We start from the raw sequence: 6,000 nt of genomic DNA on the forward strand, positions 1-6,000 counted from the left end.
TTGTGGATGTGATTATACCTATGTGGAAGGGAGGTCATGAAAGAGATAAAAGATATGATGTGAGACTTTAAGATAAGTAAGCTAAAGGTGGACAACGTACGAGATACTCAAATGCAAAAGGTTGTGAATAGTCCTTACTTCTAATAGAAGGCTAGAAGTACGGGGATTCAATATCTAGGAATAATAGCGGCATCGTTCCTCCGCCTATGGTCTAGGTATCGAGAAGCCTGATTAAGAGAGTAAAGAAAAGTTATAGACGATGTGATGTCTAGCTTGATATTCCAGAAGGACATAAGGAAATCTATGATGCAACCAAGTTGAAAGGTTGCAAGTAATATAAATCGATATGTGTAGGAAACAAGCTAGTGTATGGTGAAGTGACAAGGTTCTAGAAAATAGGAGTAAGGATAAGAAAGGGCGAGTGAGAAGGTAACAAAAATGGATAAGTCCTCAGGATTAAGCCCATGAAACAAGAAGAGCCGACGGTTTCTCTAAGTTATACAAAGCTCACTATAGACTAAATGAACTCAAAGGAGTCTAAGACTAATAGCATTTGGAAGAGATAGAATGATGTCCTGGTAATAGAATAAGGGTGTGATTGTGATAGATAAGGGATAACATTTGGGCCTTCGATTGAGCAATGGTCTGACAAAGAAAAGAAAGGGATTTCATGAATTGGACAGGATTAAAATAGCCACGTAAGGTGAGTCACATTGGGATGCTATGAAATACGGTTATGGAAGTATAGTATCGTATCAACCAGGTGGATCAAAAAAATCATTTCAAATGTTCCACGATGCAACATGAGCCCTAGTGATTACGTAAGAGGTTCCAAGTTATTAGTGGTAATTGTAAATCAATATTGAAGTGAATCAACAATAGATGGACACAAGTCACAAAGTATGAGGTGAGATTAGGCCGTCATTCTTAAGATGAACAAGTAATGAGGAAGCATTAAAGGACTTAGATTTATACACATGGGATAAGTAACGAAAGTAACCTGTAGTTTGGTAGCAGATCTCAGTAATAATAAAGTCATAAATGGATAACCAGATCTATGTAATAAGATATGGCCATATTCATAAGTTCGACAAAGTATCGAGCGAAGAACTTCAGTATACCTATAGATGCCCAGAGGGACATCTTGTCAAGCTCTGTATATGTTTACAAAGTGAGGCCTAGAGATGGCTAAAAGCTGGAGGAAAAAGGGGAGAAAAGTCGCATAGGCGCACTTACAAGGTCAAAATCGTATAGGCTGCATGATAGAAGGTAGCAACAGTTACGAGATTGGAAGGATTCCAACCATAAGTCGTGGTGTGAGAAAGAGGCCTAAAGGGGGGAATGCCCTGACATTTGGATTTAATCACAGAACAACTGCCTAAATGGTAAGGAGAGTATTAAGGTATTCACAATAGCTATAAGTTATGAAAACGATAAGAGCATCAGTCAACATTCGAGGATGAATGTTTCAAAGAGGGGAATGATGTTACACCCCGCAATATTACGTCGATGTTACGTCCCACAGTATTATATTACGATGATGTTACGTCCCACAGTATTATATTGCAATGATGTTACGTCCTGCAGTATTATATTATGATGATGTTACACCTTGCAGTATTACATTACGATGATGTTACGCTTTGTAGTATTAAATTACGAAGATGTTGCACCCTGTAGTATTGTACGTTGAATTTGCCGTAAGATAATTGACATCAGTCCAAGGAAAAGATTATTCAGAGATTATAAGATTATGCTATTTCACAAGTGATGAGTAAATTCATGGAAGTGAAAGGGGAAGCAAGTCAAAGGAAATGAATTTTCGTCCAAGTTTGGAATATGGGGATAAAATATGGGTCGAGCGTTAATACCCGATATTTACAGACTAGTACCATACAGGGTACCATATGACCATGATAGTAGGATATATAAAGTGTATTAAAATAAGTAGAATTTTAAGTAATTTGAGACAATTCTTAATTATGTGGGTAATTGGTTAATTATTGATTAGTGCGGAATTACCAAGTTAATAAAGAAATTGGTAATTATCTAAGATATTTGGATAAGTCTTGGAGTTTGACGTGGTAGTAATACATCTTATATTTGATGACTCTTAATTTACTTTGAAAATGTGGCAAAGTAATGTGTTAAGTGCAAGACACATTACAAAATCAAATGTGAAGCTTTGGCAAGTTAGTAACATTTCCAACAATTTTAATACCAAAAGAATGCTATAATCAGAAGTGAATAAGTTTTCAACAAATTTCATTCACTACAATCTTAGCAATTCTTATAAGTTTTTCAACGTGACTTCTTGCAACCAAAAATCCAACGAGAATTATTCAAACTTTAGCAACGTAAAAATTTTGCGGTTCTAAAAGAGTACGGTGCAACCTTTTTCAAGAATATCATACAAATTTTTCCCTGCTCCAGGTATGTTAAAGTTATTCCTTCTTTCTTTTGGCATGATCTATACGACACGAATGAAATGAGCAAATACACAATTTTCATAATGACTCTATTCATAGAAATACTAGAGATGCTTATGTTCTTGATTCCCCATGTGTCATATTATTCTATCATCTGTTCATGGGTCTCAGAAAATATGTAAATTGATTTTATGATATTAATCAGAGGCATAGTGATCTTATGACACTCTGAAAGATTTTATTGGCGTACTTCTAATGCATTGCATTCATTTACATTGACTCATGACAAGATGATGTTATATACGCGTATATATGTATATATATATATATATATATATATATATATGGGATATGGGAAAAGGTTACGACGTTATATAAGTACCACCACCTGATCAGTTGGTATACGTTGATGATTTTGCCCGCAGTGGCCGAGATGATATGATGGAATGCCCTCAGAGGCCTGATGATGTTAAGAAATATGTACCTATGCACGACATGACATTCATACGCATATGCATGACACTATGAGTATTTCATGATTTATAGAGTTATCCAGACCTACAGGTTGAGTCATTTACTCTATATTTCTTCCACATCTGTTATGTACTTATTTATGTGCCTTACATACTCGGTACATTATTCGTACTGATATCCCTTTTACATGGGGACCCTGCATTTTATGCCCGCAGGTCCTGATAGACAGGTCAAGAGCCCTCTAAGTAAGCTATTAGCTCAGTAGAAGATGTTGGTGCGCTCTATTTGCTTCGAAGTTGCTTGTTTGGTTAGTATGATTTAAATGTGTATTGTTTGGTATAGCAGGACTTTGTCCCGACCTTTATGAACATTATGTATTCTTAGAGGCTTGTAGATAGATGTCATGTACGTAAAAGATTGTATGGCCTTGTCGGCCTATGTTCAGTATACAAGTGGTTATTTTGGTCTTATAGGGTTGTATGTCTTATGTATAAGTTGGTATCATATGTTATATTCTACTTATCTCACGGCAGCCTTCCGACTCAGTTATCTATGATAGTATGACATGAGAAATACATTATGTTGGTACTCGGTTGAGTAAGGTACTAGAAGCCCGTCGCAGTCCATCGGTTTGGGTCGTGACATGAAGAATATCAAGTTGTAAATGTATTTGTGAGAAGTGACATGTGGAGATCTGAGGTCGGCTCTTTTTCTTTTAACTTGAAGGTAAATCGTATATGGTATGTAATATCTTCCCTGAGCGTAAATCTACTACACTTCAAAGTAATTTCTCGATGTGACTGTAGGAGATGGATGTTTATCACTTATTTTAGGTATTTTGATTTCTGTAATCGTGTCTGCAATTGATCTTCTAGGAAGCTTTACTGTTCTTGATGAAAAAGAAAAGCCATAGAGTTTAATGGTGAATTTCCTTAATAAGGTCATGTCTTTTATTTGCATGATACCTAGTTAGATTCTAACATTCTCTATAACTTTGTTAGTCAAAGGTTTGAGAAGCGAGTTCTCTATTATTTAATTCATTTCAGAAACTTGAAATTGCTTGACTGATCTTACTAGTCTTGCTTTTTCTAATGTGCGAATTAATTTTCTTTCTGGATTGTTGTTCAGGTTGTTGTTAATGGCGTTGATCCTAAGCAACAGACAATCTTTTTTTGGTATGTAACTATCATACTCCCACAGTTTGTATTGTAGCTATTTGATGTTATTTCAGCAGTGTGTTATGATATTCTTCTGGTTTACCTATAATATGCTCAGTTCAAAGCCACTAAGACAGAGGAAACGACAGGATATAGTTCAAAATTCAAAGTACGTGCACCCACTTGTTTTAGATTCAGATTTCCCTACATCAACGAATGGGATCAATGACAAGACTAATGGTAATGATGACCCATTATATTCCTTGGATTATTCAATTTGTTGCTAGTTCTGTGTTCCTTTGTAAATGTGGTAGATCATGATTTCTTAATGGATACATGTAAATAAATATTACTTTTTATTAAAGTATCACCGACATCGTTTTGTGTAGATTCCTTTTTAGATTTTTTATCTTGATTTTTACACTTCTTATTTCAATTTAATGGGCTTTATTTAAGAAAATCGAACATCATAAAGAAAGTGTCAAATAAGCTTTATGATTGCTGGCATTTGTCAAACTTAGCAATTTTTCATTTTGTTATCTCTTTTGGTATTCATTTTGATGCTTTAGAATAAGTTAAGCATATGTATATTGAAAGTCTAATGATCCATAATGTGCCAAATCTAGAAACATGTTTCTTCAGTTTTGAGTATCCTATTTCACAAATCTGAAGTAAAAGAAAGAAGACTACAATGAAATGACATAGTATTTGCAGTATGGTTACCTAGGTCTATAGTATTTCTTTTCTATTCTTGTCTTTCTTAGAAAGCATTTCCTTCTGGATCTTCATATTTAACTGATTGAGGAAAGAGAAGTTCAGAGTATCCTTCTACTTATCCCTTTATGCCCGCCCTTATAACATGATTCTCCTTCACATCCACTAACACCGTCTTTTTAATTTTCCCTTATTCTCTTTATGTCTCTATGGACTTGACAAGATTTGGACGTCTTATAACTCAATACTGGTGGTTCTAGCATATTTAGGACCTTGAAACATGATTTGATGATATTATTCCTAAAGTCTTTACATCAATAATTGTGTGAAATCAATCAAATTTAAAAGGAACACTTGAAACTTTTTATATCTCAATCTTATGACAGCACAGGCCAGCTTAAGAAACAACCATAAACCTAACCATGATTATGAATTCATATTTGTCATTTGATGTTTAAAATATATAATATAAAGTTTGAATTTATATCTGGAATGTTGTCAACAAATGAATCTTAACAAAGTCCACAGACTTTTCTCAGCACTTGGAACATGCATTCATTGCTTAGCACCATTAGCACATGAAAAGAAAAATCACATAATGCTTGTTATGTCAAATTCCGTTGTATTAGACTTTCTGCAATCTTTATTGTCTTTTGCTGCTTTATACTTTTTCATTAGGTTTGAATGTTGGGATGTTTTCCCTCCATCAAGAACAACTTTTCTTCAGGTTTCTCATGGTCCATCTTCTTTCTTGTTCTAATCTTATTTTCAAAATTGTGATAGTGAATCTTGAAGGGCACTGCTTGTTGGGAAGAATGCCGATGGAATTACTTCATCTATTGTGGGAAAAGTCTCCCAATTTTAGTGTAGGGGAGAGAGCTGAGATGTTGTCAACTGTTGACTTGAGCCATTGTTTTATGAAGGTACATTAGCAGAAGTTTCTAATAGAAGTATGTAGTGCTTGTTTAATATTGCTTAGCTGACTTATTGTGAACCAACATCTCATTGACAATCTGGAAGAGTGATCGAGTTGATAACTAATTTTTTTCTCCTTCAAAATTTGCTTTCTTAGTTTAACAAAACTTGTGGTTTTTGAAAGATTTCTTCAACCAAATACCTTTAGAGCATTACCTCGGTAAATTGAGATCTAGCCACTAGTGAGGGTGTTGCGATTGCCCTAACTCAGTTCAATATGCCTCCTTTTTCATTACCAATATCGAAAAAGA

General features: G+C 34.7%; 1 long non-coding RNA gene across 1 annotated transcript; it reads left to right on the top strand.

Moving 5' to 3' along the window:
• Window positions 1–4,025: 4,025 nt before the first annotated feature.
• On the top strand, window positions 4,026–5,753 carry LOC142174172 (uncharacterized). The gene is made up of 3 exons (XR_012703519.1): window positions 4,026–4,078; window positions 4,179–4,300; window positions 5,558–5,753. It is a non-coding gene; the product is annotated as an uncharacterized LOC142174172 (long non-coding RNA).
• Window positions 5,754–6,000: the final 247 nt, after the last annotated feature.

This window comes from Nicotiana tabacum, chromosome 20, assembly GCF_000715075.1.
Source record: "Nicotiana tabacum cultivar K326 chromosome 20, ASM71507v2, whole genome shotgun sequence".
NCBI classification, from domain to species: domain Eukaryota; kingdom Viridiplantae; phylum Streptophyta; class Magnoliopsida; order Solanales; family Solanaceae; genus Nicotiana; species Nicotiana tabacum.